Genomic DNA, 14,795 nt, shown 5'->3' with positions numbered 1-14,795 from the left:
ACGCAAAAGACGGAGGAGCGATGACATTAGAGGGGACATTTCCTCACCACCTGGATGTTCGGACAAGATCTTAGTTGTCCCTTACCATATTTTTTGTAAAAACTTTGTGATTCCTTTAGTATCTATCTGTCTATTGGCATTTGTTTACAAAAGACCATTTTTGTTGTAGGAGGAAATGTTTACTTTATTTCATCATAGTTCAGCTGTGTTGACAGCAATGTTGTTATTCCTATAGTTGTTCAGGTTTAACCTAATGAATAGCGAACACCAAAGGTATTTCATGTCTGATGAGACATTTGGATTATTACTGAACCAATAAGCAGACTTCAGCGGGGTTCTGCGTCACACTCACCAAACTGTATCCTGCTCCTTATTTTTAAAAAGCCCATGTACTTTCTCCCATGATACGTAGATCATTTGTTGAAACATGGAAATAAGAGGATTGTGTTAGGTTCTTTTACGGTTAATAAAGCTAACACCGCCTGGTCTCCTAAAGCATATAGATTATTGCATTTCTGTCTGGGACATGTCTAAGGCGATCAACTTCCACGCAGTGCTCAACACAACTGTAAAAATCTTTTCCACCCAATGTGAGAATAAGGTGCTTTCTCTGTTAGGTATTAAAGTTAGTTTGTTTTTAAAAATGGAATACAATGTGACAAAGCAAGCTGTGCTTAATCAAAGAAGTGACTTGGTATGAGGTTGTGATGGGTGAGTTTATGATATTTCTTAAACTTTCTTTCCATGGTTTACAAAATGGAATAGTACAGAAACCATAAAGAGATCAGCTTGGCTCAACCCAACTCAACCCAACCCAACTCCAACTGTCACTCCAACTCAGCTCAGTTCAGCTCAGCTGAACTCAGCTGAACCCTACTGAACTGAACGGAACTCAACTCAACTCAACAACCCTAACCCTTACTGAAAACCCTACCTTCCTCTTTCTGTCTCTCTTTTAATCGCGTCTTGAATTATATTAAGCACCTGCACTTGGTGCCTCTTTCTTCTTAATGTGCCTTTCCCAATTGTGTTCAACAGTCTAAGAGAGGGATAGTGACTCCAGAATCTTCCTGCCACAAATAAATGGTAGGTAAAGGGTGAGAGTTTCTCCATGCAGCTGTTTACCCTATGCTTAGTTCGAAGGAACACTTGAACTCACCCTCTTTTTATTCTGCAAGTAGTTAGCTTTTTATCTCAGTTGAGAGATTGTTTATGATCTGCTTTTATGTTTGTGAGCCTGTGCCAGCCTTCGTCAGCTATTGTCACTCTGTCAGTCTACATTAGCTTTTGTCCACATGTGTCAATCCATGTCTTCTGTGCCTCCATGTTGTTATGCTTCAAATGAGTTTACTCACGATTGTCAGATACCGTCAGAGTTACCTTGACCTCCACGCAATGTTTATCAGGTGACAGGCATGCATAGCTGAAATTAGCCACCCTGGGGGGCTGTATCTCCCATCACAGAAAGGTGTCCAAGTAAGCATTCTCAAGTTCCGTTCTGGTTCATGGGAGATTCAGTGTGACTTCAGTGGGCTCAGCTGTGCACTGTCTTCCTAATGACGAAAACCTTCCGGTTGAGTCCCTGGCACTGAGGTGTTCCGCCGTAACTCGATTCTTAGAACAAAAGCAGTTGTCTCGCTTAACTTGTACTAAGTGAAACCACTCCTGATGCTTTTCCATTGCATCCTACCTACAGAAATGTAATTATTTGAGTTAAAATATTGTAAGTCACAATTTGCAAATGAAACCATTCCAATCAAATAAAACAGGTGAAAAAACATTAACGTAAGTATTTTAGATTTCAAATTAAGATGATTGCATTGTGAGGAATTTGATGCATATTTGTTTTTCACAGTTCTCATTAATTTTTGAAAATACAGAAACAACTAGAAAAGACAAATGTTTCTGTGTTCTGTTTTGAAGAACCCTGTTTGGTGCTTCTGCTTTTCCATGTTAATGCATTAGCTCTACATTTTCTCAAATATGTACTCCTAATGATTCCTGCAAGTTTTATTATCCATATCAATAGTAGTGTTCTGTTGCTTAAGTGATGCTTTTACTGAAACCAGCCCATTTATGTGCTACTTATTCTATACTGACATAGTTCAGTTTAAACTCTGTTTAGTTTCTCTGATATTTTTTCTAAAGAAGGGCCCCTAAAAAGAACCAGTCTGGCTACATTTTGCACACTTGGGTCTTTCAACACAATGTGAAGCACAATTGAGGGATAAAGTAATAAGATTTCTTCATGTATGTGCTCAGCCAAAAGTTTGGCAGCAAAGAGAAGACCTGGAATTTTATCCATATTAAGTATTCCGAGATGCCAGTATATGTTCTGATTCATTTAAAATGTAAATGTTAAATCAGCACTGAGGGAGTTGATGTTGTCTCTTGAACAGTAGTATCTTATCTAAGTATCTTAACTTAAATAGTTTCAAATTAACTCCCCTCACAGCTAATGTTACAGCCTCTTGTTCTATTTTTTGTTAGAAATTAACAGATTACTTAATATTTCATTAAAGCATAATTGTGTGATGTAAGAAATTTGCACAGACATTTAGAATCAAGCATTTTTCAAGTACGAACATATTCAATTGTTACAGAATATTGGGATTGATTTTAAAATGAAATTAGTACTCAAAATTAAAGGGCGTCTGGTTCCACAAGCCCGACGAGATCAGACGCAGGTTGGTGACAGGAATCCTAACAGATCTGAACAGCACCGACAGTATTCAGGTGAGAGGTGACAGCTCAAAATGTACTCCTGATAAATGCTTGGGGGTTAATGGGTTCATAGTAGGCTCTCCAAACCCTGCGTCAGAGAGCAGACATCACGTCGCGGTTAACGCACCTCTGTGCTTGTTTTCCTGACTCCTTTCATTGATTCTGCTGCAGCAGGTATAACAATCCATGTCATGATCACACACTCTTAACAATATATGTTCGTCTTGTGTTTGGCAAGCGTTGGTGTAGTAGCCGTGCTATCTAACATACAGTCATAAATTCTTTTAAAAAGCAGATCTGAAGTATTTATAAAGAATTATAAAGACTCCTCTGCGAAATGTATAAAAGTCAAATAATGTGTCAGCACCTGCACAGTGAGAAGAGATGCTAAACATACTTAAAAATTGCAGGGCTCACAGTTTTGTGGACATTATCAGTATATTCTTAGAATACATATTGTTTTTATATTAATTACTCTATATGATATTGTTATTATTGTTACTCTTATGAGTATTGCTAGTTTGGGTATAGCGACAATCGTTTCCAATCGGAATCTACGGAAAAACCAAAGCATAAGACGTAAGGCTGAAGAACGAAGGATGGATTATCTGTACAGTTCAGGCTGAACCCAGTGACCCGAGACTTTCCCATCGCACATATCTATTTGGGCCAAAGGAAACCCAATGACAAAGCAGGTCCGCTTACCTCCTCCATCAGTTCATCATGCTATCAGTGAGTCTTCGCTTTTCTTAGGGAAACTGTAAGTAGTGAGTTTTTTTTTTGTTTGTTTTTTCTTTATTAAGCAGATAACGTGGGACACATTTATCGAGCCCATTGGAGATCAAGGGAGAAGTGAGTCCGAAAGAGATGTGTTTTGACACACCTTTCTTGAATTTCAGAAGGATTCAGCAGTTCTGAGTGACAGAGGGCAGTCATTCCCCCACATCAGAGCCATGGAAGGAAAAAAGAGAAATAAGAAGCTGTGAGAGAAGAGTGGTGGCATCAACACAAACATTGGACCCAGGGTCCTACCTCGATGGCCTGTTACCCCAATTATAGGGAGAGGCGATGACCTGGATGAACGGTACCCTAGAGGATTGGATTAAAATATCCGAAGCTGGACGTGAGAAGGGAACATATGGTACAACTTGAGCAGCAGCACGTGCGCAAAGTAGGGGCAGATGTCAGGTCAAATGTCAGCTGCTGAAGACATATTTAAGTCCTTCGGAAGTGCTACAGACATACCAGAGGCATTAGCAGCTACACCAGAGTGTTGGGAAAGCTGCTCCAGGTTTGAGTGAGCTGGAGACGTCAGGGGCCACGCAGCAAAGGAGTGTCTTAGTGCTCAGCGGGTGATTCCAAGCCTTGCTATGAGTCTGCTCAGACATTATAAAGAATCTCTGAGAATTCTCAACCTCAGAGCCATCAGTAATGCTCATTCTGCCCACATACATATACTCCTCATGCAATTTATTTATCTGATAACGTTTAAAAGCGTATGACAAGGTTGGTAGATCAAAGGGTAGAGCTGTATAGATTGCAGATTGATTTTTTTTTTCTACTAGAGATCAATAACCGTAAGAATCACTTAAGTTGATTGAAAATGCATGGAATTTTGAAAATGCTTTCCCAAGGAAGAGGTCATAGGTCGTCCTCTGTGTGATGGGTCAGAAGGTTCAAGAATCATATCGGTTTAGCAACTCCTGTTTTCATTCCGGCGTCCTGTCCGGGGTGCGTCCCCTCCCCCTCCAGCCTTGTGCCCTGTGTTGCCAGGTTAGGCTCCGGTTCCCCGCGACCCCGCTTGGGACAAGCGATTGTAGACATCGTGTGCGTGTGTGTGTGTGTTTTCATTCCTGGTACAAAATGTGCTGTTTGGACTCCCATCGGTATAAGATAAACCGCACACCAGTTGACCACTTTTGTGCAATTTGATAATCCACACACACCCCCCCTTTACAATTCTTAGACCTTTTTGTGACACAGAGCCTAGTCATTCCTATAGTGTGGAAAATCACGATAACCATAATGTAATAATTAGAAGTAATTCATCATGTAATAAAAAGTCAGTAATAAAATGATGACTATAAAAAGGGAGTATACTCCCACACTTTGAACTCCCTTTCGTTAGTTTGGGGTCATTTTAAAATCAATAAGGTAAACGCGAAAACACGGACATGCACATCCGTGTCATCGTAAGAAATGTTTTTTCACCTTCGTCCGTGTTTGCGCACACGCGAGAGTGTACGTGCGTGCTGCCGTTGGATGTTTGGGTGTCTGTGTGAGAGTCGGGTTGTCTCGGCCGGTGATCCGCAGCGCCGAAATGAAAGAAGATCATTCGAAAGTGTGATTTACGGCAGCGTGCTCTCACGGGACGGGGCCCGAGCCATAACTCTCCGGCCCGTCAGCACGAGCCGCTCCCCGACCCCTACATGACAGAAGAAAGCGTCAGAGTGAGGAGGGTCAGGAATCCGAGGCCTGGGGTGATCTACGCTGGGAACTTGTTTGCGATGACATCATGGCAAAATCGGTTCATAAAGCAGCTGTGCGAGAGCTGGCGCTGCTCCCTCCCCGCTTATGTTCGGTTCATCTCTGGTCTCCACCACCAGCCGCAACACCCCCCACATCCACGTGCCCCCCTCCACTCATTGCGCCCAGTGGCTCGGGGTCAGGCCACGATTCCCACCATCCAAACTTGCCTTCTCCTCACAGCTTGATTTTGCCTCACGCCTGAACGCACTTTCATGCGCTGCTCTTAATTCAAAAGTAAGAGATAATCATATTCACACTTTTTTCTGTTTTCACCATGAACACCGGTCAAAAGGATCTGTTTCGATGCACATTCCTCCTGCATTCCTCAGGTGCCGCCTGCCTGTCGGACATCTCCGCATGGATGTCTGATCACCGCCTACAACTCAACCTCTCCAAAACGGAGATCCTACACCTCCCAGCTGGCCTGTCTTCCTGTCATGATCTCTCGATCAAACTGGACAACTGATTAATTTTGCCTACCTCCTCGGCTGAGAGTCTGGGAGTGATGATTGACTCAAGTCTATCTTTCTCTCAGCATACTGAAGCCACAACCCGGACCTGCAGATACATCTTGCGTAATAGCCGCAGGATCCATCCTTACCTCACAACTGACCCTGCCCAGCTACTTTTCCAGGCCATGGCGACATCCCGTCCGGACTATAACTCTCTTCCGTCTGGCCTTCCTGCTACTGCCATCAAACCTCTACAGCCCATACAGAACGCTGCTGCCCGAGTTGTGTTTTACTTGCCGGCGCGTTCCCATCTACCTCCTCTACTCGTTTCTCTGCACTGGCTTCCCATAGCTGCCCGGATCAAATTTAAGACCCTGGTTATGGCCTACAAATGCATCGAGAGAACTGCTCCCAGCTATCTACAAGACTTGATCATCTGCTACACCCCAACCAGGCTGCTACGCACTTCCGCATCTGCCTGCTTGGCGGTCCCGCGTACGAAAGGTAAAGCACGGAGGTTCTCTCGACCTCCCCCTCAGGACTGCTGAATCTTTGTCCGTATTTAAAAGGGGTCTTAAAACTCATCTCTTCCGGACTCACTTCGCTCATCTCTTAAGTTCATGCAAGGTATAAATGTTCATGATCATGCTTGGATAAATCCTTTACACAGCTACTCCTGCAATGTAACGTAAACGTTTATACGTACCTCAAAAAAAAAAAAAAAAAAAAAAAACCAACTAGGAATTATCGATATTCTGGTAAAGTTTTATGCAGCTACTTGTGTGATGAATGTCAGTGCATATGGCAAAGGAAACAAACTAACTGCGCTTAAGAGTCGCACATCTGAAGCTATGTCTCTTTCTTCTAAGGTAATGCACGAATAGCATTTTCTGTGAGATCTACATCGCTTTGGAGAAAAGCATCTGCTAAATAAATAAATAAATGTGAGTGTAAATGAAAATGTGTGTCTCCTCAGGTGCACGCCAGTGACCTGTGTGTACTGCGAACCGGTTTACCATCATTGTGATGCAATGTGTGACGCAAAAGACCGTTGAAGGGGTGGGTCCCAAGGGATATAGGTTCTTAGGATTGATAACAATAAATCTTTACGTACTCAGTAATACTTTTGCTATGTCATGATGCGTTATTATCATTTGACTCATCGAAGCCCAAACCTGCACTCAGTGCAGTGTATATTTATGCTATATTTTTCCCCAGAAAACTGTTTAGTAATAACCAAATAAGATACTACTGATCAACAGTTAAGTGTTAATCAAAGTTGCGTTCCATTACAAGTTAATAAATTTGCAATACGGGCTGTGCTCCCGGAGCACAGCAGCCCTGACGGTTGCACGTAGCAGCCAGGCTTGTCGCCAGGCAGAAGGGTTCGAGAAGGTGGCCGCGCTCTCCTGGATGAACTCCTGCAACCCTAGCGGGGGCACATCCCCAGGCAGAAAACAACATGCACTGCCTGACCTCAGTGTCAGCAAGGGGAAATCAAACACCCCCACTTGCCCTTTAATACCTCGGCAGGGAGGCCTCAGGTTTCGTTTGAACTGTGGTGACCCCGACACCCCTGTATGACACACCAGCAGTCAGGTGTGCGGGGGGGGTGAGGGTGCCGGTAAGTTTATTTATTTCCTATGTGTGCACATCACTGTGCTCTCTACCCTTGGGAGTCGAGATATGATGATTGTCCAGCAGCCTCTGCAACGTTGTTGGGCCTTGTGAAACAATTATGTCTCATTATGGGAATAATGAGGGGGTGCGGTGGTGCAGCGGGTTGGACCACAGTCCTGCTCTCCCGTGGGTCTGGGGTTCGAGTCCCGCTTGGGGTGCCTTGCGGCGGACTGGCGTCCCGTCCTGGGTGTGTCCCCTTCCCCCTCCAGCCTTACGCCCTGTGTTACCGGGTTAGGATCCAGCTCCCCGCATGGGACAAGCGGCTTCAGATGATGTGTGTGTGTGTGGGAATAACGCACCACTTATGTAAGCGGGTCCCAGCTTTAACAAGGCCTCGCGCTCTGGAGTTGGTCCGAGTTCAGTTCCTGAAATCAAGAGTAAATCCCCTTCTCGTCTGACAACATTCAGCACAGGTCCGAAGGGCTGTACTCCTGAATTACAGCAGCTTTCAACATAATCATAATTTGAAATTCTCTCCAACCTCAAGGCGATGTTTAGTCCTTCGTGGAAGAATATCTGCATTGTAATAATATGGTGCAACAGACAGAGGCCGGCTCAGGTGAGTGCTCGTGCTCCTTTTGTTCAATCAGGTGCAATGATAGAGGACGGGGGGGGGGAACGGGGGCACCGGGAACGGGTTTTCGGGGGCAGGACTTCGGGGACTGCGGTGTCGTCGTGGGGCTCGGGAACGAAGGTGCGGGCGTGTGCGGGGTTTGGAAACGGTGATCGGGCGTGCGTCGGCTGTGTGCTTCCACCTCGTCTCTTGTCTCGCTCTCTCCTCACTGGGAGCCCCGGGGGAAGAAAAAGAGGCGGAAATTAGTCTCAGCTGTGGGCAGCTGCCCTCGGGCTCCGCCCCCTTATCTCATTGCCTAGGCTACATATGGATTGCTTATATTGCAAAGATTATTGATATTTCAAAAAATATACTATTACGAGAGCCATTTAATAGTTCGCACAACAATATTAGCTTAAGAAAGTGTTATACAGAATTTAATGTTCATGGACTAAAAGAAAGTCAAAATGTATGGATAGACTATTGGATTTTTAGCAATTATGTATTAATTGTGCCAAAAAACAACAACAATAACAATAATAACAATCATGGGCCAACACAGTGGTAGCAGCAGCAGGTAGCACTGATGCTTCACAGCTTCTAGGCTGTGGGTTCGGGCAGCTCGGCCTGTGTGGAGCTTGGGTGGGTTTCCTCCAGGTGCTCTGGTTTCCTCCCACGGTCGAAAGACATGTTTCAGGTGAACTCACTCTAAACTGGCCATTGTGTTTGCATCTGTGTGTGTGTGTCTCTGAGATTCCTATGTGATGAACTGGCATGCCACCTAGGGTGTACCCTGCCTCACATCTCATGGTTCTTGGATAGACTCTGGACCACCAGAACCCTGTACTGGACAAGCAGCAGTTATTTAAAATAAAAAAAAAACAATTCACTCAGTGATATCAGCGTATATCATTTACAGAATTAATCTCCAAAGATCATTGGGATCATAACACCCTGTTCCGTGGGGCACCATATTTGATTTATGGTTGGGTCAGAAGAGTCTATTTACACAAGTCGATATCTTCGATAAGCGCAACATAACTCAGGAAAGGGCACTTCCTTTAAACCAATAAACCCCTCAAGTCTGCCAAGAGGTTGGTTTTTGAACTAGTCGCAGATGGTACTCCGGTCAAAGAGCACTAGTAGAGATAAAAGTGTTTCCAGAAGATAGCCGAATGTCATTAACAATTTCGGCAAACGCCACATGTGCGCACTCTCCCGGGGTCCAGATCTCGTTCGGCAAGTCTTACTGTACGAGTTGTCTTTGTCATACTGCTGTGTTCCGCGCTAGGAGTTCAGCAATTATGTAAGACAGGAACCTCTCCATTTATGTTTTATTTGTAATTGTTGTCTTTTTTCCCCCCCACTACCAACATCTAGATTTGATTTCTTTATTCCAGGGGTTCTTTACCGGGGTCCGAGCGGTCCGTGGCCTTTAGGAGATCCATGAAGGGCAAAATCACCTAACTAAATGAGTTCAAGATAAAATAAAAATATTACAATGCCGTTTCTATTTCTGATATGAATTTGGGGATGTACAAGGCTTTTAAAGTGTTTTATTAGCCATTGTTTAGCTGATACCTTTAAATCAGCTTTACACTGATTTACCCATTTATACAGCAGTATATTTCTACTGTATTCAGTCAGAATATGTACCTTGACAAAGGTCACTGCAGCCGGAGTGGGGTTCAAACTGAGGAGCGTAAGGAGACTGGCCTAACCGGAATAGTTCCTGCAGCTGCCTGCATTTATTGTGGCCATATAACAAAAGTGTCAAAATTATTCACAAATTTTCTTGCTGCTGACAGTATTTTTACCAAATATTCTGGCAAATTTCTTGAATTTCTTTCTCCGCAGAAATGAAGGATTCAGGGTAGAGCATCGCTCACCATACATAGAACCCCTCCTCTCATCTGTCCAATACATTTTTTTTTAAAAATTCACGCATGCAACGACCACTTGCGCATAATCACAATTCCAGTACCTTGATTTCCTTCTGAAAAGCATACACACGTTTTCATAAATCAAGGGCGGGATTGCAAAGAAAGTGAATTAAAAGATGAGCTGAAATATCTGCCCAAACATTAAAGCACATTTCCTGTGGGGAATCGCACACACACACACAGAGAGAGAGATGCACACACCACTAGTTTCCCCAGCAATCCCCAGACACACTCTGCACGCTCACACACCGAAGGTGCGTACCAGTCAGGGGCAGCGCGGGCACTCGGGAAATGACATGTTCGGCGCTCGGTGTTGCGCTCGGCGTGCGATTGCAGACGGCTGCGCAATCGCGCTACCAAGGACAGCTCCTGCTCACCCCCTCCCTCTCTGTGTACATTGTTTTCCTTTGACCCAATCGATTTCGCTCTGAAACAGCTCCTCAATGCCTTGTGCCTTGACCTACGGAGCGCCTCTTTGGACCTCGTACCCACAAACGTGCTGCGCTACATTGTTTTGACCGAATGTTATGCCGCGCCGTTCCGATAACAGCGCAAGTGCTGGAAAACAGGCAAAATGCAGCGTTCTTCCAGTCATTTTGGACGACCACAGTCAAATATGTTCACTTCTCTTAACAGGAGCGATACAGTTCCTACACGTACTTAGATTTAATTAAACATTTATTGGGGCCTCCTCCAATATTACCCAATATTATCACATCTAGTTTTCAAAATCAAAACAGCTGACAGGTTTGTCTAGATTAAAGTGCGCTAAGTCACGCGAGGAGAGTTGTGTACTTCATAGGTGAAGGTCACCCGCACGGTGTATTTCTGAAAGACTGGAGTCTCGGTTCATCACACCTGGAATCTCAGTGCTGCACACCTGTTCCAGCTTCATCGCACCTGGCCTGCAAACCACCTGTGTGATTTCCAAAAGCCTGCAGAGATGTAGCATAATAAAATGTGTGTGTGTGTGTGTTTGTGTGTGTGAGCGATTGCAATCACAGGTGAACACGCGATTTTGATCTCTAAGATGCTGCAGCTGAAAGTCGAGGGAATTTCGCAGCACGCGGCTGCAGGACCCAGGTTCCGAAGAGCAGCTGTAACAGTGTCACCTGGTGGACACCCCTGAGCGCTTAGAAGTGTGTTTGGACAGTCAAGTGAAAGCCCAAAATTACGGAAAAAATGCAGAGTGAAGGAATAAAATACATTTACCCTGCAAAAAATTCCACTCAGTGGCTAGCGGTAATTAAAATAACATGGGCGGGTTAAACCGGTTAACGTTCCGGTGGAAAAATATCAAAATCACTCATAGTTCGGCATGATCCTTTTCACGGTATATTAATATTGTTTTTATGGCCTGATCCTCCCATTGACTGAATTTTACCAAACTGTTTTAATGACCTTGTGATTGTTTTGAACGTTCTCAGTGGTCAGTCACCCATGTTTGGCTTTGCTTGAATACATAACATCCTGTGGCCTGTGGGGTAAATCAATGTTTTTTAATAATTAAATGTCAAGATTTAATCATTGAGCTCAGTTCCAGAATGTGTAGCATAGTGACCAAGTTACTATATATAGCCTTTGAAACGTCGCCCCCACCCTGGAACTGCTAGTAGCGTGTGAGGAAGCCCAAAAGAAGAGCTTCCTCAAACGCGCCGCCGTATTCTTTCCCGCAAAACGGGTTCCGAAATCTGACCAGCTTCCCTTTGGGCTTCATGCAGCCGGAAAATGTGATGATTTCTGGAAATGATTGTTGCTGCTCAAAAACAAACGGCCCATGTTTTGTTGCTAAGGGGGGGGAAGAAATAATCTCTCATATTTGTTCTTAACTTCATCTGCCAGTTCTGTTTTTCCTCAGTATTGCATTTTTTGTTATTCTCTTCCAGGTTTTGTGAGTCAAGCAGATGTTTGCTGCAGAAACCTCTGCTCCGACTGTATTATCAGGGATCAAAAAAATACATAGTGCAAGCACCATCCATTAAGTTTCAATAACCGCTTGTCCTGAGAAGGGTCGCGGTGAAGCGGAGCCTATCCTGGAAGAATAGGGCTGAGGGAGAGTATACTATGGACAGGACGCCAGTCCATCACAGAGTAGGTACACGTGCACAAACTCACTCACACCTTCACATACTATATGGATAGTTCAGCACCATCAATTCATCTGAACTGCATGTTTGGACTGTGGGGGGAAACCAGAGCGCCCGTAGGAAACCCACAGAGACACACAGAGAACATGCAAACTCCACATAGGCTGTGTGTAGATCGGACCCATATTTTCTTTCACCACCCAGGCGCTGCGAGTATCAATCGCTCAATGACTGAGTGATGCTCAGTCTCTGTGTTTGCACACAGACGTACTACATCACATGTGATGTATCCCGTGTTACACAAGGGGGAGCAGTGATTTCTTAGCAGAATTGTGTTAGCTGGAGCTGTTTCACCTGACCACATATTTTACAATATGAAGACTTGCAGTCTTACAGTCGACTCAAGAGGTAGCGGCATCCTTCATGAAACTAAACAAAAATTAATGTATAAAATAAACACATTTACTGGGTCAAATTTAAGGCTCAGACATACGGGGACATCATATACTTTTATTTTTATTTTATTTTAATGCAACCATTTCTGAAAAAAAATATTTAATGGAAAGGATTTTTTTTTTTTTTATTATCAGCAAAAATATGTTTAGAAATTATTGGCACCCCTACAATTAATATTTGGTGAAGACTTCCCTGAAGAGCAGAACAGCACTGAGCCTCTTCCTGTTAAGTTTGACAAGCACCTTTTTCAGTGCCATTAAGGGTGCCAATACTTCTTCGGTCGACTGCAATATACTGACGTATGTAGGTCCAGAAACTAGAGTAGCAAATGAGCACACCATGGAGGTCATGGTTGAAGGTATCCTAACAGGCCCAAGAATCACTGCACTGCATGATGCTCTGTGAGAAATTGTAATGATCGGGTACTTCATGCAAAATGTTGCTTTTCGATTTTCGATTTTTCGAAGTCAGTATCACGGTAAGATAATATTTGACTTCCCTATTGCAACACCTCTGAAACCTTAATATGTCTTGGGAGCGTTAATTTGTGCTTGACGTGCACCGATAGCGTTCTCACCTTTTAAACCGGTCTGTCTAAAACGGTGCTTTATTAATCATAAACTTTCCTTTAGACATGCAAACAAATCTTAATTGTGCAAAAAAAGTTTTTTCCATTCTATACCCTTTGACTTTTTTTGCTGACTGGCGGGAAATGAGCCTGTAAAGGGGTGTGAACTCTTCCTGTAATTGTATTTTAAAATGATTACACAACCCTAAAGTGTTTGCGGGTTTATGTTACACACTCCACTCCTACTCCTTTTTTTTGGAACAAGTCAGTGTTGTCTTTTTAAACTTCCTGTCAGCAGTGTCTTGTTTACACAAATTTTTCTTAATGGGAAGAACATTTAGAGTTTTTAAATGTATATGTTTCTCAATGAGGGGGCGTGGTGGCGCAGTGGGTTGGACTGGGTCCTGCTCTCCGGTGGGTCTGGGGTTCGAATCCCGCTTGGGGTGCCTTGTGGCGGACTGGCGTCCCGTCCTGGGTGTGTCCCCTTACGCCCTGTGTTGCCGGGTAGGCTCCGGTTCCCCGCAAACCCGTCTGGGACAAGCGGTTCTGTAAATGTGTGTGTTTCTCAATGACTTTTTGGGAGTAAAGCATTTTACCATCAATCATTGTCACATGGATGCAGAACGGTGTAAAGTGCTGTTTTGGTGTTACCTCAGTGCAATCGGATTAGCTGGGGGATGAACCCTCCCAATGTTTTATCGAACCTTAAATTGTCCCTCCCAATATTTCTCTGTCACTCCATTGAGTATTATTGGTAATATCTGTTGAGTACTAGACAATAGAGGCCTGTACTAAGTTGGCAGACAAGGTGTGACATCTCTCAGACAGGATATTAAATATTACGCTATCTAATCTTAAAGCGAAATATCTTCAGCTCCCTGAAAATCAATTTACTTGTAACGATTTCTCTTACATTTGCATTTTTACATTTATTCATGTAGCAGACGCTTTCGTCCGAAGCGACGTACATCTCGGTGAAATACAATTTGTGCTTTGCATCAGGAGAAAGAGACATAGTCACGGACATGCGATTCGTAAGTAAACTTAGCTTGTTTCTTGCCACTTTACGCACCGATGCACAAAACTAAGAACCGACAATTCCTGATCACCTTCCTACAATTTTTTTTTTTTTACGAGGTGCACAAACATTCACATAAAATGCAGAACTGTGTAAAGCCTTATCCGGGGATGATCATAAAGTCAGGGCGCATGAACATTTGCATCAAATTTACGACATTCTCACAGCTTGAGAGATCATGGGCGAAGTGAGTCCAGAAAAGCTGAGTTTTCAGACCCTTCTTGAACGTAGACAGCGTTTCAGCAGTTCTGAGGGGGGGGTCGTTTCCACCACAACGGAGCCAGAACTGTGAACCTCCGTGTTTTATCATGAAGATAGTTATATGAGCAGCTGATGCATAAACATTCAATAAACATTTATACATCAGCTGCTCATATAACTATCTTCATATAATAACCTTAATTACTGTATTGCCCATCTCATGACAATTTCTACCGAGGTGATATACCCTAATAATTATAAACCACCTTAATGGCAATAAATGGGCAGGGTGGCTGTGTTGTGTTTAACAAGAAATAATTGTATCAGCAGGGTCTGTGTTTTATTCTAACTGCTTGTGATGGAAATAATGGGGGCAGCAGGTGGCATCTCGGTCAAAAGGCACAGGTTTGATTCCCACCTCATGCTCTAGTACCCCTGTGCAAAGTGCTTACCCTGAACTGATACAGTAAAAATTACTCAGCTGTATAAATGTGTCTGTATTTCTAAGTATTTCAGTATACAAA

This window comes from Scleropages formosus, chromosome 24, assembly GCF_900964775.1.
Source record: "Scleropages formosus chromosome 24, fSclFor1.1, whole genome shotgun sequence".
NCBI lineage: Eukaryota > Metazoa > Chordata > Actinopteri > Osteoglossiformes > Osteoglossidae > Scleropages > Scleropages formosus.
This window is presented reverse-complemented; position numbering follows the sequence as displayed.